At 42.5% G+C, this 26,397-nt stretch overlaps 4 long non-coding RNA genes across 4 annotated transcripts; all 4 read right to left on the reverse strand.

Moving 5' to 3' along the window:
* Nucleotides 1-12,891: 12,891 nt before the first annotated feature.
* Nucleotides 12,892-15,448, reverse strand: LOC143099558 (uncharacterized). Its single transcript, XR_012981656.1, has 3 exons — nt 15,387-15,448; nt 14,517-14,681; nt 12,892-13,268 (listed from the first exon to the last, which is right to left on the reverse strand). It is a non-coding gene; the product is annotated as an uncharacterized LOC143099558 (long non-coding RNA).
* Nucleotides 15,449-16,687: 1,239 nt separating this feature from the next.
* LOC143099559 (uncharacterized) lies at nt 16,688-18,919 on the reverse strand. The gene is made up of 4 exons (XR_012981657.1): nt 18,858-18,919; nt 17,923-18,087; nt 17,772-17,841; nt 16,688-17,586 (listed from the first exon to the last, which is right to left on the reverse strand). It is a non-coding gene; the product is annotated as an uncharacterized LOC143099559 (long non-coding RNA).
* A 941-nt stretch (nt 18,920-19,860) lies between these two features.
* LOC143099560 (uncharacterized) lies at nt 19,861-22,434 on the reverse strand. Its single transcript, XR_012981658.1, has 4 exons — nt 22,373-22,434; nt 21,503-21,667; nt 21,352-21,421; nt 19,861-21,172 (listed from the first exon to the last, which is right to left on the reverse strand). It is a non-coding gene; the product is annotated as an uncharacterized LOC143099560 (long non-coding RNA).
* Nucleotides 22,435-23,673: 1,239 nt separating this feature from the next.
* LOC143099561 (uncharacterized) lies at nt 23,674-25,886 on the reverse strand. The gene is made up of 4 exons (XR_012981659.1): nt 25,825-25,886; nt 24,889-25,053; nt 24,738-24,807; nt 23,674-24,571 (listed from the first exon to the last, which is right to left on the reverse strand). It is a non-coding gene; the product is annotated as an uncharacterized LOC143099561 (long non-coding RNA).
* Between the last annotated feature and the right edge of the window lie 511 nt (nt 25,887-26,397).

The following is a 26,397-nucleotide window of genomic DNA, read 5'->3' on the forward strand; positions in this document are numbered from 1 at the left end:
CTTTTAATCATTGTTTTAACTGTAAACATTGGCATTTTCAACAGAGTACCTAGTTTTTATAGACATTCCATGACCAACAAATGTGAACACACATTCTTTTTATTTAAATTTGTATTCTCTTGTCTTTCTGATGTTGAAATGACTAGGATTTAGCCTCTGTGTCACTTTATTTTCATACCTTAGTGAAAAAGAAAGTCATGAACTACTTCTGAAAGTTCACAGACACTGATTAACTTAGGCTGTTTCTCAAAGTCAAGGATTGGTGCTTGGTAGAACTGAGCCCTGCAGAGTCAAATCCTCCAAAGACGAGGAAAGGCTTTGTGGTGTTTCTCTGGTGGTAGAATGCACTTTGCAGCTGGACTAACTTTGCATGTTGTCTAGACAAACTGCATCTTGCACCTAAATTAACTTTGCTGAACTGAACAGTACTTCCTGACACTGAGGCCGTCGGCCAGCTGGCCCAAAGTTGCAAGGGTGGTTTTAGATAGCTAGATAGATAGATAGATAGATAGAGATACTTTATTGATCCCCAAGGGGAAATTCAAAATGTTACCGCTCACAGGCACTAAGGGGAAGCGAGACGGCCACCATATAACCATTCCAATGACTCTGAAGCTGTTCAGTTAAGGTAAATTAATAAGGTAAAGCTAAAAAACCTGCATAGTTCCCCTTTAATTAAGTTGAAAGTAGATAGGAATATGTTTCTGTTAGGTTTTATATAAGATTTTTCTAGGGGTGGCAATAATTTTGTTTTCATTAAAAAATATTTATGAGATTTTCCTTTTTTTCAGAATAAATTTGCTTCCCTTCAAGGGTGGATTTTTCCTAATTTTTTCCCAAAAGATTATTTTTTATACCTGTTTTTGGTCAATATTACCAAATGTGCCAATAATTCTGGAGGGTACTGTATAATGACACAATTTATTAGAAATATGAAGTCATAGGACTAAATTATGGCATAATAAAGGCCTGGGATACAGGACAGTGCAGCATATCAGTGTGGAAAGGGCTTTAAAAATGAAAAATAAAATTCTCAGTAAAAGAGTAAAACAACAGTAGCTTGGGCCTGAAATAACATGGCATCAGGGTGAGATAACCACAGCACATCAATCACAGCATTAGGCAGCGTGCACACAGAACAGCCTGGTTTAGAACAACAGCTGCACATCAGGGTGGAACAGACATTTTGTTTTAACAGCACATCAATCACAGCATAGGCAGTGTAAGGTGTCCAAGCACAGGTGCAGAACAACAGCCTGGTTTAGAACAGCGGCACATCAGAGAGGAACAGACATGGCATACAATTCATTTTTTTTTTTTAAAACAACAACAGCACATCAACAGCACATCAACAACAGCATAGGCAGTGTACGGTGTGAAAGCACAGGTGTACACACTCTGAGGGAAGAAGACAGTTGCATGACAGTGTGATACAGGTGCGGCAACCAAGTCCACGAAACTGTCCATGATCCCATCCTGAGTGTGGACCGGTGTTGGTGAGAAGCCTCCACACCACGGCAAGGTCCCGGTCTTCGTGGAGGTCGAACAAAAGAACAAAACACACACACACTGAACTATATACACCTGAACTTCAGTATATACACCTGCCCCAGCAGATGGGCGAAGTCAGTCCGGGGCTGGACCCTGATCCTTCTCCCTCATCTCCCTCAACCAGTCCTCCACGCTCTTAATCGCTACGGCGGAGCAAAAAAAAACTCATCACCGGTCTCCCTCCGCTTGGGCTGTCCACACACTGCCAATCCTGGACACCTGCAGCCGGATCAGTCTCTGCCCTCCTCCTCCTGGCCCACTCAGTCTCTGGTGCTGCAGGGCCAGCCAGTGGTGCAGCTGGTGGCGGAGGGAGTTGTGGGGCCGTGCGGCCCCAAAGTAAGGTCCTGCTGCAGCTGCAGCGGGTCAGGGTGCTACTGCGGCAGCCGCCGGCGACGGCCTGATGGGTCGAGGCACCACCACCGCTGCTGTTGGACGAACCACCGACGCTTCTGCTGCCGAGCCCGTTGCTGCCGCCGGTGGTCGTCCTTCTGCTGCAGCGCCTGGTCCTGGAGCCAGCACAGCCCTCTCCTTCTCCCGCTGCGTCCTGGTGAACCTGAGAAAAGTCACTCTTTATTATGTGTTCAGCTCTGGCAGTAGGTAATTGAATATGACCATAGGGTCATCTTAAAATATTTGACCTACCACAGCGAGAGTGTCCTCTGGTTCAGCTCGAAGAGCTGAAATGGCGCCCGAGCCATCAGCCTCTGGTGGGCCAGCACCAAGTCCCTGATGTGGTGGTAATGCTGCAGTATGCAGTCTCACCGACTCCTCCTGGCACCGAGGACTGAGCTGACTGCATACTGCCTCCAGCAGTGGACGTATAGCTTATGATGAACAAAATGAAAAAAAATGAACGAATACAAAAGAAGGGACAAGCATGTACCATGTAAAAAGTTGAATATTTAATTCAGGCTGTCAATCCGTTAAAAAATGCAATCTAATTAATTAACATACTCTGTTATTAATTAATCTAAATGAATCAACATGCATTGCTATAAACATATCTTAAAAACATGTTTGGGTTGAACTTGTTTTTTAAGGATGAGTGAATCAATACCCAGCCAAACAAACATTATAGACTTTACAGTTCAACGTGTCTTTCTTTTATAATTGTCCCTTTGGGTCAGGCATCAGCATAGTGCCTGGTGTCAGATTTTTTAGCATTATAAATGCAAATGACCAAGTTACCACTCACTGTCAATGACATGTGCAGAGTAGGCTACCCTAACACCATGGTAATGTGTGAAATACCACCTACTGTAGGATTTATCCTTTTTTTGGCCATTCAAACGTGTTTGTTCACATAATGACCTGTTGCTTTTTCTATCCAGCAGGTGGCAGTCCAGGATAAGAAATAGCAGAGCCGTACACGTCTCTGAGAAATAGAAGTTCCAGAAAATAAACTAAATAGTAGGAACAAAGAAATTAATGCAGCATAGCCTACAAGTGCAAACGGAAATGTAATGTGTGAAGTTATTGGAATGGAAATAAATGAAACCACCTTCTAAATACTTTTGAAGACATTTTGTTTCAAGTGTGCAACAAATGTAGTCAATAGGGTAGGCTCAGCAAAACGTTAGCAAAGTTAACTTTGACAAGGCTGGCGGCTAGCATTATTGTTATCATAACTCGTAGGCCTAACTATGGATTGTTTTGCATTGACGTGCTACTTCAGACTTGATGAACTCCTATGGTAGGCAACGGAAATTCCTTACTGTAGAAATAGATAATTTATGCTCCTGTCAACAGTATTGGTCTGGCCGTTCTTGTTGAAACGTAGGCATAGGCTAAATGTTACATAGTAGGTCTGTATAACTTGTCAGTGCATAGAACATAACAGCACAAAGGCATAACAGTGTGTTATATATTCTATATATTATACATATAGATTGTTTATTTTAAACTACAAAACAATAATAAAAAATAAAAACAACATCAGAGCAGACACACTTTTAAACCACATAAATCACAGTAGACGTAGAATCAGAACAGCACAAAGGCATGACAGTGTGTTATACAGGTGTGAATGGGACACACATTTTTGTTGTTGTTGTTGTTGTTTTTTTTAAAGAAACTTAGTGTCACTGTCCTGTAGAAGAGTTGTTGCAGGGTGGGTGGACCGATGTTTGTAGAAAGCCTCCACACCACGGCAAGGACCCGTCCGGGGCTCGGGGGGACGGGGGGGGGGGGGCACCCTCACACTCTGCTGGGGCAGTGAGAGGTCCAGGAGGAGAGGGCCCGGCACTGTCGGTCGTGTGCAGCGCTGCAGCACATAAAGCGCTTTCAGACATACGTGTAAGACCGGAGGTTCTGCCGATGTTAAACGGTGGGGCCGTATATCTGAACGACATAACCGGTCATATGGAAGTCCGAATTCACCCGGTGTTTATACTACCCCCGACCTAGTATTTCCTCCGGACATTATGTAAATGTGCTGTGTCTGAACGAGGAGTAGAACATTCGGTTAAAATCACACCTAGTGAGAGGGCGTGTTGGTGACGTTTCTTTCATGCGTCCATGTGGTTAGATCTGACTTAAATGCCAGTGTTATGATGGAGTGGCATAGTGCTGTCCAGAAAATCTCCAACCTGGAAAGATGCAGACATCACGGAGCTACTGTCCATGAGGGCATACAACATTTTGATAGAACACCTGAAAGGAACGTTAGAGACACGTTAGGCTACAACTGCATGGCAAGGAGAAACGAATTCAGAAGACTGAATCATCAGTCAAGCAGAAGGCGCTGAAAAGGCAGTAGCCTATAGCGACGTCGTTGACGACAATAACAGGAGTATTTAATAAATTGTTAGCCAACACGGTTTTCTGTTCATTGATAGCCTTCATGACCTGCTGAGCTCGCTGATATTTGCTGAGCATATATGCCTAGAGAAAATGAAAACGAAGAAAACCCAACTTTGTTCCAAGCTCCTTACGTAAATGCTACACATGGGGAGAGGATGCTTTTGGAAAAAATAAACCATGAAAAAACGAACAACTTCACTGTTATTAATGTTAGTATTTTGTTTGTTGCTTAAAAACGTTGTATGATCTTGAAGTCTTGAGTTAGCCTACTGAATTGGCTGGTAGCCTACCATAAAGTTTGTGCATGCTCTCTCTCTCCAACGCAAACCAGATTTGGGGTTCTATAGCCTAGCTAATTCTGGTACATAACGTTGAAAACAGATAAATGTGTTTATTTGAAGCACACATACAAATACTGTAGGCTAGGTCAATTTCAAGTGCCCACTTACGTGACTAGCCTACTTCAAGTATTAGCCTTTGCACAATAGATTTCTTCTTCTTTAGCCTACATAATGATAGGCTATATTTTGTAAACAAGAAGCAGCTGTGACAGGCAGCGGCCCATATAATCTGCGTCATGTCTCAGCATCTTGTGAACTCTACAAGCCCCCACCCCTCACTCGACAACCACACGGAGATTCTGTAATGTGCGTGTATGTCGTTCACACATACGTCCGTGTAAGGTCAGTATTAGGTCCGCAGTTTAGCATCATATCTGAATCATCCGAAGGGTAGGACCTCCGTTTGACAAACCTCCTCATATACTCCGGAGGTTATATCTGAAAGCGCTTATAGGCTAAACAGAGTTTGCCCTTCCCCTACTGACTTTCAGTTTCGGGCCTGAAATTTTAATTTTATTTAGGCCTACGTGAAATTCTGCATCCATTGTACGATTTATTTATTTTGTATTTTCCCCCCTCGGAAGGGCAACGTGAGTCGAGAAAGGCATATGGGCAGTTGCCCGAGCAACCTGAGCAACCCCCCTGTGCACAAGGTCCCGGATGGTGTCTCCTCCACAGAGACGCGCCGAGGCTCCTGGATCACCGCCAGCGGCGGAGAGGGAGCGCGGACAGGAACACGCATAGGTGGAGCAGCCAAGCGATGACGAGGTAGTGGTGTTGGGAGCCGCGCGGGAGGGAGAGGAGACGGTGGAGGAGGAGGAGGTGCTGGAGGAGGCGTCACCACGGGGAGCGGGAGACTCTCACCCTGAAGGACCTGTACATCCGCTTCAGGCACAGGACACAGAACACACCAGCGCAACACACAACCTAGCTTAACAGATGCAGATGCAGACCGACCAATCTGAAAACTACAGGTCTCTAATGGCCGATGAAGAGGGACATTAGATGGGGTGGATTTATTAGTGCTAAAAGCCAGGACATGCAACAGGGTAGATAGACGTGGAGGAGAGGTGGATGTGTGAAACTACTACAAGCAGGGCGCTCACCAATGGGAAAATGAGTGAAATCACTACCACCATTAAATGCATAAATCATGGCGAAGGTGTTTTACATCTACAGTCTACATCAGGCCAGGCCTGGCCATGCATGACACTTTACCTCTCAACCTACCTTAATCCATTATGCACCAGCTTTTCCTTCACAAGCAAATACAAAACAATAGCGTGGTGGCAGATACCCATTTCAAAGACCAGCTCCTCGTCCGTCACATCACAGGAGGGGGGTGGCGGAACCGAGGGGGGCTGGTCTCGGGTAATTGTAGACAGCGCTATTGGAAAAGTACATTTGTGGCCCCTGCCATGGCGACACTGGCTGGGGCACCTGCACCGTACGCCGGCGACCCGGGTTCGATTCCCGCCCCGTGGTCCTTTCCGGATATCACCCCGACTCTCTCTCCCACTCATTTCCTGTCAAATTAAAGGCATAAAAAGCCCAAAAAAATATACTTAAAAAAAAAAAATTAAAAAAAAGGAGAAGTACATTTGTTAAGACATATACATTAAACATTTCAAGCAAAACAGAAAAAAAGGGCTGGTGTGGTCATCAGCTTCCTGACCTTGGCCTGCAGCTCGCCTGGGCCCATGGGACACCTGCCAAGCAGAGCCGAGAGGGCAGGAAAGGCCCCCACCCCTTGACGCAGCGGTGGTGGTGGTGGTGCTGCTGCTGGTGGTGCTGCTGCTGCTCGGGTGGGGGGTGGCAATATATGCATAATGCATGCAGTTAAGTGTATGAACAGTATTAACAGCAGCATAGGCCTGCTATATGATACCAAATGCACAGGAATGCATGGATAAAATGCATTCCTTTTGCACGTGGGCTATAATTTAATAAACACTTGCATGGAGTAAACACATGAATAAACACATGGAGAAATATGGATATAGAACTTTGTATGTTCGAAATTATGCCTTGCAAACCATATTCCCAAGCTTAAATAGCCATATTTTCCCAACATACAACATTTCCTGGCATAGATCGCCATAATTTGATAATAGATGAACGTTGTCCGTCGAAATGTCAGAAGTTTGACGATAACTAGCATAGCAATAAACCTACGATACAGTAACTAGCATAACAACAAACCACCAAACTATTTTTAACGCGTTCAACGAAACGGACAAACAACAACTATTCTAAAACGTGATGCAGATACACACTAAAACACGGTTGCGCTGAGTCTTTCAGTACAGTCATAGTTTTATATGTCATAAAGTTATTCGTTCTATGGACTCACCGAAAAGCACGTCTCCTCTCTCGTCGCGTTTACTGTGTGTATGGTGGTCTCTATGCGTTGCTAGGGGCTTTCGCTCAGCTTCGTTTTTAGAAGATCGGGTATGTTCGTTTTTACACACATGGGGATCTGACTGGCTGAATTTCCGGAAGGTTTCGTTTTTAGAAGATCGTGTATGTTCGTTTTTAGACGCATGGGCTCTGATTGGCTGGCCGACAGAGAAGACTCCTCTGGCGGACCCCACGCATTCTTCTCTGTTTCGTTCCTTGCCCCGCACAAAGCCGACCCAAGACGTTTGGTTAGCATGCAGAACAGTACTCCTACTCACAGGTTCGAATCCCGCTGGAGGCTTACTGTGAAACGTGTTGAAAGTGTTGTAACAATGTTCTATAAATATAAAAATTATTAAAATATGCTTGTAACAGTTGTATTGAGTATATAAACTATGATTGATTTGCATATTTATATATCTATAACGTGTGGAAAGTGTTGTAATATGTTCTATAAATATAAAAATGATTAAAATATGCTTGTAACAGTTGTATTGAGTAAATAAATGATGACTGATTTGCATATTCATATGTCCAAGTAATGAAATTAATTGATTTTTCATTTACAGTATGGTTCATCTCCTGTGTCTTCATTTTCTTGAGAATATTTCTATATAATGTTTTTTGTATTGCTTTTAAGTTTGATATAGGACAGGACAACAATGATAACAGTATAAAATGACACAGTTTATTCAAAATATGAAGTCATAGGACTTAATTAAGGCATAATAAAGGCCCGGGATACAGGACAGTGCAGCATATCAGTGTGGAAAGAGCTTTAAAAAAGAAATAGAATAAAAAGGGGTAAAACAACAGTAGCTTGGGCCTGAAATAACAGGTTGAGATAACCACACATCAATCACAGCATAGGCAGTGTGCACAGAGAACAGCCTGGTCTAGAACAACAGCAGCGCACAGACATGTTTTTTTTTTACAGCACATTAATCACAACATCGGCAGTGTAGGGTGTCAAAGCACAGGTGCAGAACAACTGCCTGGTCTAGAACAGCAGGACATCAGGGAGGGAGGAACAGACATGGCATACAATTATAAGCACAGGTGCAGAACGTCAAGAGTGGCACATCAGGGAGGAACAGACATGGCTTTTTTTAAACAGCACATCAATCACAGCACAGTCAGTGTAAGGTGTGTAAGCACAGGTGCAGAACAACAACAACAGCGGCACATCACAGACAAGGCATACAAGGTCAGACAGACAATACATTAGTGAACAATAATATGATACAACAATTCACAATCCATTGTGTGTAGCACACAATCACTCACCCTTGGCGGTCCTTATCAGAGGATTCGTACAGGTCCTTCAGGGTGTCCTCTTTAAATGGACCACAGCCAACAAGGGCCTCGCCCTCACGCCCGGGCTGACGGTGGGTTTTCACACAGCGAAACACCTCGCGATTTTCGGCCAGCGAAATTTCGCCTTGGGGGCGTGACGGCGAAACCGCTAAGCTTTTGACTGCAGTGTCTAGCTAGTGGTGGCAAGCGAGCTAATTAGGCTAATCAGCTAATTCAAATGTTTAAGTACTTAATGAAGATATCCAGGGGTCTTTATGCCTCGACTAAGTTGATGTTGCCTATAAACAACAATTCATGTTCATAGAAACAACAAGGTCAATAAGACATAATATATTTCATACCTGTGTTGCAGCATGTAGCCTAGCTGTCTAGCTAGGTTTACAATGCAATCCAATGTCCTAAAATACTAGCATTTCGCCAGTCAGCTAGCTAAAAAGATTGAGTGCTTAAACTAACATATATAGTGGTCTATTTAGTGGTGTATGTTCTCTGACTAAGTTTGTGTGGCATATAAACCACAATTCCTGTTGATACAAGTGCCAATGTTCGTGTAGAAACATTTTAATCACATACAAATTTTTGTGTTACAGTTTAGGTAGTCTCCGCCATCTTGGTCAGACTTTTTTGTAACTCCCGCCTCCAAACACAAAGACGCGGACCTGATTGGTTCTCGAATGGTCCTCATTTAAATAAAGTTAAACTTTGGCCAACTTTGTTTTGCCTGCCTCGGCGATTCGCTTTCATTTCGCCCAACCAGGGCGAATTTCGTCTCCATTCAACCTCAATGAGAGCGCCGCGAAATGTCGGTGTGTGGAAACACCGTGACTGGCACGAGCCCGGGATTCCTCGTGCGCCCGGTGGAATTTCAGGTGGGCGGCAAACTCTGGGTGGGCGCACGAGTACCGGGCGACTGCGTCCTTGTGGGCCATGGGGGGGGGTCCGAGGTGTTGGTCTCCCACTCCCGTTGGTGGGTGGACACCACGTGGTTGGTGAAGCCAACGTCGTTCTCCAAGAGCCACTTGAAGCTCTGACCCTGGTACTGGGCAAACTGGATGCTGTAGCGGCTCAGCACCAGATCTGAGCAGATCTGACTTGAAGTGATGCATGCTGGGTTGAACACAATGAGGCCTCTTTAGGAGGCTACACAATCTGTGCCCATTCATTTCAATGCATTCTTCATCTTTATGTAACATGCTGTTGGTGCATGTTGACATTGTATACTTTCTCTAACAAGAGGGAAAAAAAGTTTGCAGTACAGCTACTATTTATTGGCTAACTGTTGGTCCCTCCTCTGTCTCTTGGTGCCCTATGCACAGTGCGTGATGCGTGTGGTGGTGGTGATAACTGATCAGGCTACCTTTTTAAAACTGAAAATGTTCGCCTACAAGCTCCTCACGTTCCATCTTCAGCTAACTCCATAGACAATAAAATAAACGATCTTGCTGCTTCAGGTTTTGCGGCCTCCGTTACATGACATCAGCCCCCCACAAAGGAAATAGGTAAACACAATGCGTTAATTGCGTTAATATTTCGTAATGCATTATGCATTTGTGGTATGTACACAGGGACGGATCATGGCTTGTGCCAAGTGTGCACGTGCACAGGGGCCCTCAGCCAATGGGGGCCCTCGGATTTAAAAAAAAATTGCCATGAATTTAGGCTAGATTATGCCCGGTGCTTCTGTCTGTTAATTTGCGGCACAACTGAATGGTGTTATGGAACCGCGGACCGAAAGAAAAATAAACGAAATGTTTTCCTGATCAATAAATACTTCTTAATTCATAAAATATAGAGGCATAACATTAGGTGGAAGTGGTAGGCTATGAGTGCTCATTCAATGTGTATGCGTGTCTGCGAAAGTGAAACTGACCCACTCGTGGGTAGGTGAATGAAGTGGATTCCTGCAATGTTCATGAAAACAGCATAGCGATTGGATAGCCTAATAAATCGCGACTTGTTGTAGGCCTAACAGTAGCTTATATCGTAGCAAATAGCCTATGGCGATGCCGATGACAGATAGGCCTACACTTATTTCACTCGTCTCGCTGGAGTGAGCGCATAATGTGGGCTGTTGCGCAAAGAAATTAATTAGGGAGATGTTCTGCATCTCCATTTACCAAACGCTATAGTTTTGCTAACATCTCCACTGTTAACGTGAAATATGTCTCCATGCAAGCAGCAGTGAAGTGAAAACCTTATCATGCAGGTAGCCAATGTTCACGTCACCTGAGTCAGACAGAAAACGGGCCCTGCTTGCTCTGTTAAAGATTGTATGCCCCTTCCAAACTGCGTTAAAAGGGTATATTTAACATTCAGAATTTCGAAATTTTCCCGGGGGAGACACCCCCGAAGACCCCGTAATATGATCAGCACCACCTCTCACAAAAAACTATCAACGTCCCTGCTACCGGTCCGTCAGATATGACAACTGTGTCCGGTCCGTTTAGTGAAAAATGTTGCTGTAGACTGTTTGGACAGCAAAGGGAAATTACAGCCTAATAATAAAAACAGCTGCTGGAATTAATTTCTGTGTGGGCCTGAGTTATAATATATGACATAATGTACTACATTTTCATTGTGTGCACCAGCCTGCACAGCGACAGCAAAGAGAGAAGCGCTGGCTGCACGCGCATGCGCAAACGCGCCCGCGGCGCGCGCGGCGCGGTCAGGGGGAGGGGGGGGGGGGGGCTTTTTTGATATTGTGCACAGGGGCCCATATTTGTTTAATCCGTCCCTGTATGTACATGTACTTTTTTACATGTATGTACTTTTTACTTTACTTTTGTAGCGAATCTCTCCAGCTCCACCACAAAGGACGTAGACGCTCACACCAATGCGTTAACTGCTTCTTTTATTTAAGGGGTTTGCAGCTCCTGTCGTCAACCAACATGTACACACAAAACAGGGAGGCACGGGATAAAGTCAGATCAAGCCCTGCCTCACTCAGCATAAACATCAACTCAGAAGAAAAATAAAAGAACAATACATAACAAGCCTAATTACCTGTTGTCAACCAACATGTACACACAAAACAGGGAGGCACGGGATAAAGTCAGATCAAGCCCTACAATAAGACAAAAAACAATGAGTTCCCGTTCCCCCATATAATGTTGGTAGATAGGCAATAAGCCGTTCGCTAAGTATTTTTTCACTTTTAAATTGCGTTCTCAGCGCGCGCCGCGTCTCCAACGCCATCTCTCTCCAACGTATATAATCTATGGTTTAAACATTAGTTATCCTAAGATAAATTGTCCCGACATTACGAAACCCCATTAAGAAAGACAACAAACAGTATACAATTAATTCATAACAGTAGGCCTATACAATTAATTCATAACAGCAAATTGAATACTCTTGACGTTACTTAGTAGCCTTGGCTATAGTTTATAATTAAGATTAACAACGTTAGGCTAATATCTTACGGGACTCAATACAGTTAGAGAACAGTGTATCTACATATGTTACATGTTTTTATCCAACAATACAAAAGAAAATCATGTATATTTTGTGTATATTTATCTAGTATTTATCAATTATTATCATATTCAATATGATATTGGTCGGAGCGTAATCGCTATACATACCTGCCTCACTCAGCATAAACATCAACTGAGGAGGCAGTAAACATTCCGGTTGTTATGGTAACCGGAACGGTCAATGTGTCACATATTAATCATCAACACTATTCACAGTTATTAGTTAAATAAACAAGTACTAACAAATAAATATACAAATAAATAAAAGGTAGATTTGCTGAAACAGTTTGTCACCATTACACTTTACTGGTTAACTCCCTCCTCTTTCAGTCTATGCTCCTTGCTCTGGCTCCGTTTGTTCTTCTAATTCAGTGGTCCCCAAACTAGGCCCGCCACCTCATTTTGGATGGCCCCCCAAAACATGTCCGTGGTATATAGCAACTGGCCCGCACGGGAGTACGACATCGTCAAACTATAACCTCCGCAATTTCCCCCATTCATTCTCTAAAGCGAGTATTAACAGTACACATGTAATACTCTTTTTGTCCACTGGTGGTTGTTTTGGCGCTGTTTCGCGTTTGCCATCAAAAACGGAATGAAATGTAGGCCTATCTGCAAACAATGTAAGAGGCCTATGCTGACTGCATCAGTGCTCAAAGTATTCTAAAAGTTTATCAATTAATTGTTATTAACTAACTAACTTATATTCAAGTCATTTTTCTGGGACTTTCTGGGATAATTATTTTTATTTGTTCAAATGTTGAATGGTGGTCATTTCAGACCACTTCAGCACTTCATAAAATTCTCATAGTTTGAGAACTTTACATTTTCAGAGTTCAGAGTTCACACATTTTTTATGAAATATACTTTTGGGACTACCTGCTAATACTTTTGAGAATGCAAAAGTCTTTTTATTAGTATTATTTAATTTGAGTTACATTTTACACTGATATGGCATGATGGCAATATAAACACAGCTAACAATGGTATTAAATTGCAAAAGCCTATAGATTAAATGTAATGGAATATTCAACTAAGGTAGACTGCTGTTGTTCACAGCACTAATCTATTTATGGTTACTGATATACTCCGAGTCTCTGGCCCTCTCTTACAGCCAGGCATAGTAAGCTGGCCCTCGGAAGAAAAAGTTTGGGGACCACTGTTCTAATTCCTTGTGTTTTCTGGTAGACGCTCCGTTCGTTTCCATGGTCTCTCGCGCTGGTTTCACTGCAAACTGCGTGCAGCCGACGTAGCATTACGGCACAGTGGTCATGGGAAATGTAGGAAGTACTGCCGGGGAATATACAGTGGGTCCCTGTTAAGTTTGGACGGGTTCCTTCAGGAATCACGATCCCCATTTTCTCGGCAGAAATGGCACAAACTGTAGTTGACACAAACAACCACAAGGTGTCACTTTGGTGCCACTACTATTTTTGATGCGACTTGACTTACTGCTTCCATGATGCAGTTTCCAAGTCAGTAGAACAATCAGAGAAAGCTGAGCCATTACCAAACATATATGATAATACAATAGCGTGAGTTTATATATCTTATATCCTATTTGTCACGGTTACTTATAGATTTGATAGTGTAACGATAAGCGCATAAGACCATAAGAGACTTTCAGCGGGGGCACGGAAACTTAAATTGATCACGGTAGTTTAAGCTTACACTTGACAAAACATTCTAATATGAAAATGTAGATGCAATTGTTGTAAGATGGTGCAGCTCCTTTAAGAAAGCACCGTGCAAAAAAGTAGACGTGCTGTTGAGACTGGAGCGAGTCACATTCAAAATGCAAAAAATAACACCGCAGATAAAACCAATTATCCTCATTCATTGCAACCGCAGCATGCCTGCTTGCCGACGTTTAAACAAAAAAGATATCAAAGCACCTTTTGCGTTTGAATGTAACACGAAAAAATTTTTAAACAGCTGGACAAATGATTTAGCTAATTGATTATAGCCTGTACACCAGCAATTGTTGAACATTTGGAAAAAGATCGCTCAGCTGTTGCCACAGTCACAGGCAATGTCAGAAACAACATGAGAGCAGTACACACTTCCCCGAATGTGGATGTTACACTGTCATAATCTACCACCAGCATTTTGGCAAGTTGAAAAATAGATGACTTCTGTGAAATCTCTGCTTTAAAGCAAGACCTAAATGAGTGGAGTTGTGTTGGGAATGTCGGTGCAATGTCCATGCTATAATGGTCTGATAAACATACTGCCTTTTCAAGCAGTTCATCATCACCTGCCAGTTGAAGGATCATAGGACGTAAAGACTCAAACACATAACAAGTTTCCCGCATGCTTGCACATCTTTGGGAGAGCTGACTGATTATGATGTCCAGAGTTGCATTAAATACCTGCACTTTGAAGTATCTCTCTGCATCGGTTAAGCGCTCATCTTCCGATAGTTCGTCAAAGTGACGCTTCACTCCGTGCTCTAACATTTCTAAAGTTCTATAAAAAAAAAGGAGGCAGGGCGGGGGTAGCGACGGGCCCCGTGAGGTCATGGGCCCTGGTGCGACTGCACTTGCTGCACCTATACTGTAGTTACGCCACTGCACAGTGCATCACTCATACATTACTCACAAGTATTCACATCAAAATGTATACTTACAGTACAGAGAGAGTCGACCTCAGCGCTCAAGCACTTTAGCGACAGGTGGAGGGTCCGAGGAGGAGGCACCTGGCTCCTTGTCCCGGGCCAGCACATAACTCCTCAGGAGGCCTATCCTGGACCCAGCTATCTATCACCGTCAGCTGTCGTACCCAATCCAGATAGCTGTAACAGAAAAACATTGTAATAAACTTCACTGACTAATTGCACTGTTAATGTACATTCGCCGTTTGCCTCCCCTGGGGTTTTGGGATAACATTGGTAACATCAATGTTAATGTCAGGACATCGGACAATTAGGATTCACGATAGGCGTGTTCGTCTTCATGCAGATCTGTGCAAGATCTGAGCAGATCTGACTTGAAGTGATGCATGCTGTGTTGAACACAATGAGGCCTCTAGGAGGCTACACAATCTGTGCCCATTCATTTCAATGCATTCTTATGGAAATCGCAGTTACACTTTAAACATAGGCTTTGTATATTTACGCTTCAAGTTTCGCTACAGCATTTATATCACAACCACCCAAGGGTCTTATGAAGATAACTACGTTTTCAGATTTTAATATCATGCATTATTCCGAATTTGAGAGGTCTCCTTAGGAGACTGTGTGTTTCCATTCATTCCTATGGGAAACGATCGCGGTTACACTTTAAACAGAAAGTTTGTATATTTACGCTTAGAATTTCGCTACAACATAGCCTCCTAACTAGAGCTCTAGTTAGGAGGCTACAGAATCTGTGCCCATTCATTTCAATGCATTCGCGGTTGCACTTTAAACATTAAGTTCGTATATTAACACTTCGAATTTCGCTACAGCATCTACATCACTGCTAAAGTTGTCCGACCACAGACAAAAAACGTAACTTACGTGTTGTTTAGATATGAAGAACTTTTCCTGCGAGCAGTGAAAAATAGACTACAGCGGAACAGACGTACGCTGAACTTCAACTCAAAACTTCACGCTGGGGAATTCAGCCAATCACGGACCAGAATGTAATAGAACAAGCCAATGAAATCATGCAAGGTTTGTTGTAAAGGCGGGACATGCAAATAAGACAAGCCAATGACGGGTCAGACAAATGAGACACAGATAAGACACAGGTAAAGAGCAGTGGCCGAGCAGTGGCCAGTTACCGTTCTTCGATGTTGGCCCCGATGGCGGCGTGAGCTGCCGTCCCGTGCGCGGGAGCCCACGGGCGCCTGGCTGCCGCTTTCCTAGACCTAGCCCCGCAGCCCTGCCTAAAATTGGATTAAACGATGCCCTCGAAGTATTTATCCCGAATAAATGTAGTGAAAAATGGGACGCAAGGCCGTTTGCGGCCATACAAATAAGACAAACGTGTCAATCAAAGGGTACACAGACGACCGGTTAAAGGACCAGTGTTGATTTCTCCCATCAAAGAATTTATGAACATGCTTTTTATGCCATTTGTCTATTTGTAATTGTAATAAATGTTTATTTGTTTGTTGTTTATTAAAGCATGGCTCTATTTCAACCAGCTTTTATGGTGTGTTCATTTATTAATTGTTTATCTAAGCATGGCTTTATTTAGCATGCCTTAATTATTTCAACCAGTGTTTATGGTGTGTTTATTAATTTACTGTTTATTAAAACATGGCTTTATTTCAACCAGCTTTTATGGTGATTTTGTCCTTCACAAAAACAGACAGAGTATTTAAGCAACTAATGTTTATTTTTATTAAAGAGAATTTTTTTTTTTTAAAGAAAACTATACATACTGAAGTGGTTGCTGAGAGGAGGAGAGACAGGAAGAGGGGACCACTGCTGGTGGGGCGTCCCTGACAACACACATCACAGCGTTAGCACAGTGCATCACTCATACATTACTCACAAGCATTCACATCAAAATGTATACTTACAGTACAGGGAGAGTCGACCTCAGCGCTCAAGCACTTTAGCGACAGGTGAAGGGTCCGAGGAGGAGGCACCTGGCTCCTTGTCCGGGGCCAGCACATAACTCCTCTCTTTTATTATAATTGTCCCTTTGGGTCAGGCATCAGTATAGTGCCTGGTGTCAGATTTTTAGCATGATAAATGCAAATGACTGAAGTTAGCAGTCACCGTCAATGACATGTGCAGAGTAGGCTACCCTAACACCATGGTAATGTGTGGAATACCACCTATGATTTATCTTATTTTTTGGCCATTCAAACGTGTAGATTTTTGTTCACATAATGACCTGTTGCTTTTTCTATCCAGCAGGTGGCAGTCCAGGATAAGAAATAGCAGAGCCGTACACGGCTCTGAGAAATAGAAGTTCCAGAAAATAAACTAAATAGTAGGAACAAAGAAATTAATGCAGCATAGCCTACAAGTGCAAACGGAAATGTAATGTGTGAAGTTATTGGAATGGAAATAAATGAAACCACCTTCTAAATACTTTTGAAGATATTTTTTTAAGTGTGCAACAAATGTAGTCAATAGGGTAGGCTCAGCAAAACGTTAGCAAAGTTAACTTTGACAAGGCTGGCGGCTAGCATTATTGTCATCATAACTCGTAGGCCTAACTATAGATTGTTTTGCATTGACGTGCTACTTCAGACTTGATGAACTCCTATGGTAGGCAACGGAAATTCCTTACTGTAGAAATAGATAATTTATGCTCCTGTCAACAGTATTGGTCTGGCCGTTCTTGTTGAAACGTAGGCATAGGCTAAATGTTACATAGTAGGTCTATACAACTTGTCAGTGCATAGAACAAAACAGCACATAGACATGACAGTGTGTTATATATTCTATATATTATACATATAGATTGTTTATTTTAAACTACAAAACAATAATAAAAAATAAAAACATCAGAGCAGAGACACGGCATAACTGTTCAGTGTAGAGATGCAGAACACAGTGGTGTGGATGTTTTGTTTTTTTAAACCACATACATCACATCACAGCAGACATAGAATGTTTTTTTTTTTTGTTTTTTTTAAAGAAACGTAGTGTCACTGTCCTGTAGAAGAGTTGTTGCAGGGTGGGTGGACCGGTGTTTGTATGAAGCCTCCACACCACGGCAAGGTCCCGGTCCTTGTGGAGGGGAAGTCAATGTCTGTAAACACACACACACACACACACACACACACACACACACACACACACGGCAAACAACTATGGCTTATTTTCAACCAGCTTTTATGGTGATTTTTGTCCTTCACAAAAACAGACAGAGTATTTAAGCAACTAATGTTTATTTTTATTAAAGAGAATTTTTTTTTTAAAGAAAACTATACATACTGAAGTGGTTGCTGAGAGGAGGAGAGACAGGAAGAGGGGACCACTGCTGGTGGGGCGTCCCTGTACGTGCCTGACAACACACATCACAGCGTTAGCACAGTGCATCACTCATACATTACTCACAAGTATTCACATCAAAATGTATACCTACAGTACAGAGAGAGTCGACCTCAGCGCTCAAGCACTTTAGCGACAGGTGGAGGGTCCGAGGAGGAGGCACCTGGCTCCTTGTCCCGGGCCAGCACATAACTCCTCAGGAGGCCTATCCTGGACCCAGCTATCTATCACCGTCAGCTGTTGTACCCAATCCAGATAGCTGTAACAGAAAAACATTGTAATAAACTTCACTGACTAATTGCACTGTTAATGTACATTAGCCGTTTGCCTCCCCTGGGGTTTTGGGATAACATTGGTAACATCAATGTTAATGTCAGGACATCGGACCATTAGGATTCACGATAGGCGTGTTCGTCTTCATGCAGATCTGTGCAAGATCTGAGCAGATCTGGCTTGAAGTGATGCATGCTGTGTTGAACACAATGAGGCCTCTAGGAGGCTACACAATCTGTGCCCATTCATTTCAATGCATTCTTATGGAAATCGCAGTTACACTTTAAACATAGGGTTTGTATATTTACGCTTCAAGTTTCGCTACAGCATTTATATCACAACCACCCAAGGGTCTTACGAAGATAACTACGTTTTCAGATTTTAATATCATGCATTATTCCGAATTTGAGAGGTCTCCTTAGGAGACTGTGTGTTTCCATTCATTCCTATGGGAACGATCGCGGTTACACTTTAAACAGAAAGTTTGTATATTTACGCTTAGAATTTCGCTACAACATTTATATCACAGCTACCCAATGGTCTTACGAAGATAACTACGTTTTCAGATTTTCATTTTATGCATTTTTCCCAACGCGAGAGCTCTCGTTAGGAGGCTACACAATCTGTGCCCATTCATTTCAATGCTTTCGCGGTTACACTTTAAACATTAAGTTCGTATATTTACACTTCGAATTTCGCTACAGCATCTACATCACTGCTAAAGTTGTCCGACCACAGACGAAAAACGTAACTTACGTGTTGTTTAGATATGAAGAACTTTTCCTGCGAGCAGTGAAAAATAGACTACAGCGGAACAGACGTACGCTGAACTTCAACTCAAAACTTCACGCTGGGGAATTCAGCCAATCACGGACCAGAATGTAATAGAACAAGCCAATGAAAACATGCAAGGTTTGTTGTAAAGGCGGGACATGCAAATAAGACAAGCCAATGACGGGTCAGACAAATGAGACACAGATAAGACACAGGTTTACTGGCCGAGCAGTGGCCAGTTACCGTTCTTCGATGTTGGCCCCGATGGCGGCGTGAGCTGCCGTCCGGTGCGCGGGAGCCCACGGGCGCCTGGCTGCCGCTTTCCTAGACCTAGCCCCGCAGCCCTGCCTAAAATTGGATTAAACGATGCCCTCGAAGTATTTATCCCGAATAAATGTAGTGAAAAATGGGACGCAAGGCCGTTTGCGGCCATACAAATAAGACAAACGTGTCAATCAAAGGGTACACAGACGACCGGTTAAAGGACCAGTGTTGATTTCTCCCATCAAAGCATTTATGAACATGCTTTTTATGCCATTTTTCTATTTGTAATTGTAATAAATGTTTATTTGTTTGTTGTTTATTAAAGCATGGCTCTATTTCAACCAGCTTTTATGGTGTGTTCATTTATTAATTGTTTATTAAAGCATGGCTTTATTTCAACCAGCTTTTATAGTGTGTTCATTTATTAATTGTTTATTAAAGCATGGTTTTATTTCAACCAGCTTTTATAGTGTGTTCATTTATTCATTGTTTATCTAAGTATGGCTTTATTTAGCATGCCTTAATTATTTCAACCAGTGTTTATGGTGTGTTTATTAATTTACTGTTTATTAAAACATGGCTTTATTTCAACCAGCTTTTATGGTGATTTTTGTCCTTCACAAAAACAGAGTATTTAAGCAACTAATGTTTATTTTTATTAAAGAGAATTTTTTTTTTTAAAGAAAGCTATACATACTGAAGTGGTTGCTGAGAGGAGGAGAGACAGGAAGAGGGGACCACTGCTGGTGGGGCGTCCCTGTACGTGCCTGACAACACACATCACAGCACTAGCACAGTGCATCACTCATACATTACTCACAAGCATTCACATCAAAATGTATACTTAGAGTACAGGGAGAGTCGACCTCAGCGCTCAAGCACTTTAGCGACAGGTGGAGGGTCCGAGGAGGAGGCACCAGGCTCCTTGTCCCGGGCCAGCACATAACTCCTCTCTTTTATTATAATTGTCCCTTTGGGTCAGGCATCAGTATAGTGCCTGGTGTCAGATTTTTAGCATGATAAATGCAAATGACTGAAGTTAGCAGTCACCGTCAATGACATGTGCAGAGTAGGCTACCCTAACACCATGGTAATGTGTGGAATACCACCTATGATTTATCTTTTTTTTTGGCCATTCAAACGTGTAGATTTTTGTTCACATAATGACCTGTTGCTTTTTCTATCCAGCAGGTGGCAGTCCAGGATAAGAAATAGCAGAGCCGTACACGGCTCTGAGAAATAGAAGTTCCAGAAAATAAACTAAATAGTAGGAACAAAGAAATTAATGCAGCATAGCCTACAAGTGCAAACAGAAATGTAATGTGTGAAGTTATTGGAATGGAAATAAATGAAACCACCTTCTAAATACTTTTCAAGATATTTTTTTAAGTGTGCAACAAATGTAGTCAATAGGGTAGGCTCAGCAAAACGTTAGCAAAGTTAACTTTGACAAGGCTGGCGGCTAGCATTATTGTCATCATAACTCGTAGGCCTAACTATGGATTGTTTTGCATTGACGTGCTACTTCAGACTTGATGAACTCCTATGGTAGGCAACGGAAATTCCTTACTGTAGAAATAGCTAATTGATGCTCCTGTCAACAGTATTGGTCTGGCCGTTCTTGTTGAAACGTAGGCATAGGCTAAATGTTACATAGTAGGTCTATACAACTTGTCAGTGCATAGAACATAACAGCACATAGACATGACAGTGTGTTATATATTCTACATATTATACATATAGATTGTTTATTTTAAACTACAAAACAATAATAAAAAATAAAAACATCAGAGCAGAGACACGGCATAACTGTTCAGTGTAGAGATGCAGAACACAGTGGTGTGGATGTTTTGTTTTTTTAAACACATACATCACATCACAGCAGACATAGAATGTTTTTTTCTTTGTTTTTTTTAAAGAAACGTAGTGTCACTGTCCTGTAGAAGAGTTGTTGCAGGGTGGGTGGACCGGTGTTTGTATGAAGCCTCCACACCACGCCAAGGTCCCGGTCCTTGTGGAGGGGAAGTCAATGTCTGTAAACACACACACACACACACACACACACACACACACACACACGGCAAACAACTATGGCTTATTTTCATCCAGCTTTTATGGTGATTTTTGTCCTTCACAAAAACAGACAGAGTATTTAAGCAACTAATGTTTATTTTTATTAAAGAGAATTTTTTTTAAAGAAAACTATACATACTGAAGTGGTTGCTGAGAGGAGGAGAGACAGGAAGAGGGGACCACTGCTGGTGGGGCGTCCCTGTACGTGCCTGACAACACACATCACAGCGTTAGCACAGTGCATCACTCATACATTACTCACAAGCATTCACATCAAAATGTATACTTACAGTACAGGGAGAGTCGACCTCAGCGCTCAAGCACTTTAGCGACAGGTGGAGGGTCTGAGGAGGAGGCACCTGGCTCCTTGTTCCGGGCCAGCACATAACTCCTCAGGAGGCCTATCCTGGACCCAGCTATCTATCACCGTCAGCTGTCGTACCCAATCCAGATAGCTGTAATAGAAAAACATTGTAATAAACTTCACTGACTAATTGCACTGTTAATGTACATTAGCCGTTTGCCTCCCCTGGGGTTTTGGGATAACATTGGTAACATCAATGTTAATGTCAGGACATCAGACCATTAGGATTCACGAAAGGCGTGTTCGTCTTCATGCAGACCTGTGCAAGATCTGAGCAGATCTGACTTGAAGTGATGCATGCTGTGTTGAACACAATGAGGCCTCTAGGAGGCTACACAATCTGTGCCCATTCATTTCAATGCATTCTTATGGAAATCGCAGTTACACTTTAAACATAGGGTTTGTATATTTACGCTTCAAGTTTCGCTACAGCATTTATATCACAACCACCCAAGGGTCTTACGAAGATAACTACGTTTTCAGATTTTAATATCATGCATTATTCCGAATTTGAGAGGTCTCCTTAGGAGACTGTGTGTTTTCATTCATTCCTATGGGAAACGATCGCGGTTACACTTTAAACAGAAAGTTTGTATATTTACGCTTAGAATTTCGCTACAACATAGCCTCCTAACTAGAGCTCTAGTTAGGAGGCTACAGAATCTGTGCCCGTTCATTTCAATGCATTCGCGGTTGCACTTTAAACATTAAGTTCGTATATTAACACTTCGAATTTCGCTACAGCATCTACATCACTGCTAAAGTTGTCCGACCACAGACAAAAAACGTAACTTACGTGTTGTTTAGATATGAAGAACTTTTCCTGCGAGCAGTGAAAAATAGACTACAGCGGAACAGACGTACGCTGAACTTCAACTCAAAACTTCACGCTGGGGAATTCAGCCAATCACGGACCAGAATGTAATAGAACAAGCCAATGAAATCATGCAAGGTTTGTTGTAAAGGCGGGACATGCAAATAAGACAAGCCAATGACGGGTCAGACAAATGAGACACAGATAAGACACAGGTAAAGAGCAGTGGCCGAGCAGTGGCCAGTTACCGTTCTTCGATGTTGGCCCCGATGGCGGCGTGAGCTGCCGTCCCGTGCGCGGGAGCCCACGGGCGCCTGGCTGCCGCTTTCCTAGACCTAGCCCCGCAGCCCTGCCTAAAATTGGATTAAACGATGCCCTCGAAGTATTTATCCCGAATAAATGTAGTGAAAAATGGGACGCAAGGCCGTTTGCGGCCATACAAATAAGACAAACGTGTCAATCAAAGGGTACACAGACGACCGGTTAAAGGACCAGTGTTGATTTCTCCCATCAAAGAATTTATGAACATGCTTTTTATGCCATTTGTCTATTTGTAATTGTAATAAATGTTTATTTGTTTGTTGTTTATTAAAGCATGGCTCTATTTCAACCAGCTTTTATGGTGTGTTCATTTATTAATTGTTTATCTAAGCATGGCTTTATTTAGCATGCCTTAATTATTTCAACCAGTGTTTATGGTGTGTTTATTAATTTACTGTTTATTAAAACATGGCTTTATTTCAACCAGCTTTTATGGTGATTTTGTCCTTCACAAAAACAGACAGAGTATTTAAGCAACTAATGTTTATTTTTATTAAAGAGAATTTTTTTTTTTTAAAGAAAACTATACATACTGAAGTGGTTGCTGAGAGGAGGAGAGACAGGAAGAGGGGACCACTGCTGGTGGGGCGTCCCTGACAACACACATCACAGCGTTAGCACAGTGCATCACTCATACATTACTCACAAGCATTCACATCAAAATGTATACTTACAGTACAGGGAGAGTCGACCTCAGCGCTCAAGCACTTTAGCGACAGGTGAAGGGTCCGAGGAGGAGGCACCTGGCTCCTTGTCCGGGGCCAGCACATAACTCCTCTCTTTTATTATAATTGTCCCTTTGGGTCAGGCATCAGTATAGTGCCTGGTGTCAGATTTGTAGCATGATAAATGCAAATGACTGAAGTTAGCAGTCACCGTCAATGACATGTGCAGAGTAGGCTACCCTAACACCATGGTAATGTGTGGAATACCACCTATGATTTATCTTATTTTATGGCCATTCAAACGTGTAGATTTTTGTTCACATAATGACCTGTTGCTTTTTCTATCCAGCAGGTGGCAGTCCAGGATAAGAAATAGCAGAGCCGTACACGGCTCTGAGAAATAGAAGTTCCAGAAAATAAACTAAATAGTAGGAACAAAGAAATTAATGCAGCATAGCCTACAAGTGCAAACGGAAATGTAATGTGTGAAGTTATTGGAATGGAAATAAATGAAACCACCTTCTAAATACTTTTGAAGATATTTTTTTAAGTGTGCAACAAATGTAGTCAATAGGGTAGGCTCAGCAAAACGTTAGCAAAGTTAACTTTGACAAGGCTGGCGGCTAGCATTATTGTCATCATAACTCGTAGGCCTAACTATAGATTGTTTTGCATTGACGTGCTACTTCAGACTTGATGAACTCCTATGGTAGGCAACGGAAATTCCTTACTGTAGAAATAGATAATTTATGCTCCTGTCAACAGTATTGGTCTGGCCGTTCTTGTTGAAACGTAGGCATAGGCTAAATGTTACATAGTAGGTCTATACAACTTGTCAGTGCATAGAACAAAACAGCACATAGACATGACAGTGTGTTATATATTCTATATATTATACATATAGATTGTTTATTTTAAACTACAAAACAATAATAAAAAATAAAAACATCAGAGCAGAGACACGGCATAACTGTTCAGTGTAGAGATGCAGAACACAGTGGTGTGGATGTTTTGTTTTTTTAAACCACATACATCACATCACAGCAGACATAGAATGTTTTTTTTTGTGTTTTTTTTAAAGAAACGTAGTGTCACTGTCCTGTAGAAGAGTTGTTGCAGGGTGGGTGGACCGGTGTTTGTATGAAGCCTCCACACCACGGCAAGGTCCCGGTCCTTGTGGAGGGGAAGTCAATGTCTGTAAACACACACACACACACACACACACGGCAAACAACTATGGCTTATTTTCAACCAGCTTTTATGGTGATTTTTGTCCTTCACAAAAACAGACAGAGTATTTAAGCAACTAATGTTTATTTTTATTAAAGAGAATTTTTTTTTTTAAAGAAAACTATACATACTGAAGTGGTTGCTGAGAGGAGGAGAGACAGGAAGAGGGGACCACTGCTGGTGGGGCGTCCCTGTACGTGCCTGACAACACACATCACAGCGTTAGCACAGTGCATCACTCATACATTACTCACAAGTATTCACATCAAAATGTATACCTACAGTACAGAGAGAGTCGACCTCAGCGCTCAAGCACTTTAGCGACAGGTGGAGGGTCCGAGGAGGAGGCACCTGGCTCCTTGTCCCGGGCCAGCACATAACTCCTCAGGAGGCCTATCCTGGACCCAGCTATCTATCACCGTCAGCTGTTGTACCCAATCCAGATAGCTGTAACAGAAAAACATTGTAATAAACTTCACTGACTAATTGCACTGTTAATGTACATTAGCCGTTTGCCTCCCCTGGGGTTTTGGGATAACATTGGTAACATCAATGTTAATGTCAGGACATCGGACCATTAGGATTCACGATAGGCGTGTTCGTCTTCATGCAGATCTGTGCAAGATCTGAGCAGATCTGGCTTGAAGTGATGCATGCTGTGTTGAACACAATGAGGCCTCTAGGAGGCTACACAATCTGTGCCCATTCATTTCAATGCATTCTTATGGAAATCGCAGTTACACTTTAAACATAGGGTTTGTATATTTACGCTTCAAGTTTCGCTACAGCATTTATATCACAACCACCCAAGGGTCTTACGAAGATAACTACGTTTTCAGATTTTAATATCATGCATTATTCCGAATTTGAGAGGTCTCCTTAGGAGACTGTGTGTTTCCATTCATTCCTATGGGAAACGATCGCGGTTACACTTTAAACAGAACGTTTGTATATTTACGCTTAGAATTTCGCTACAACATTTATATCACAGCTACCCAATGGTCTTACGAAGATAACTACGTTTTCAGATTTTCATTTTATGCATTTTTCCCAACGCGAGAGCTCTCGTTAGGAGGCTACACAATCTGTGCCCATTCATTTCAATGCTTTCGCGGTTACACTTTAAACATTAAGTTCGTATATTTACACTTCGAATTTCGCTACAGCATCTACATCACTGCTAAAGTTGTCCGACCACAGACGAAAAACGTAACTTACGTGTTGTTTAGATATGAAGAACTTTTCCTGCGAGCAGTGAAAAATAGACTACAGCGGAACAGACGTACGCTGAACTTCAACTCAAAACTTCACGCTGGGGAATTCAGCCAATCACGGACCAGAATGTAATAGAACAAGCCAATGAAAACATGCAAGGTTTGTTGTAAAGGCGGGACATGCAAATAAGACAAGCCAATGACGGGTCAGACAAATGAGACACAGATAAGACACAGGTTTACTGGCCGAGCAGTGGCCAGTTACCGTTCTTCGATGTTGGCCCCGATGGCGGCGTGAGCTGCCGTCCGGTGCGCGGGAGCCCACGGGCGCCTGGCTGCCGCTTTCCTAGACCTAGCCCCGCAGCCCTGCCTAAAATTGGATTAAACGATGCCCTCGAAGTATTTATCCCGAATAAATGTAGTGAAAAATGGGACGCAAGGCCGTTTGCGGCCATACAAATAAGACAAACGTGTCAATCAAAGGGTACACAGACGACCGGTTAAAGGACCAGTGTTGATTTCTCCCATCAAAGCATTTATGAACATGCTTTTTATGCCATTTTTCTATTTGTAATTG

The sequence above is a fragment of the Alosa pseudoharengus genome, unplaced genomic scaffold (genome assembly GCF_046254945.1).
Source record: "Alosa pseudoharengus isolate Yale_2024_CS ecotype anadromous, Long Island Sound unplaced genomic scaffold, YU_APseudo_1.1 YU_APseudo_1.1_scf_3, whole genome shotgun sequence".
Lineage (NCBI taxonomy): Eukaryota > Metazoa > Chordata > Actinopteri > Clupeiformes > Clupeidae > Alosa > Alosa pseudoharengus.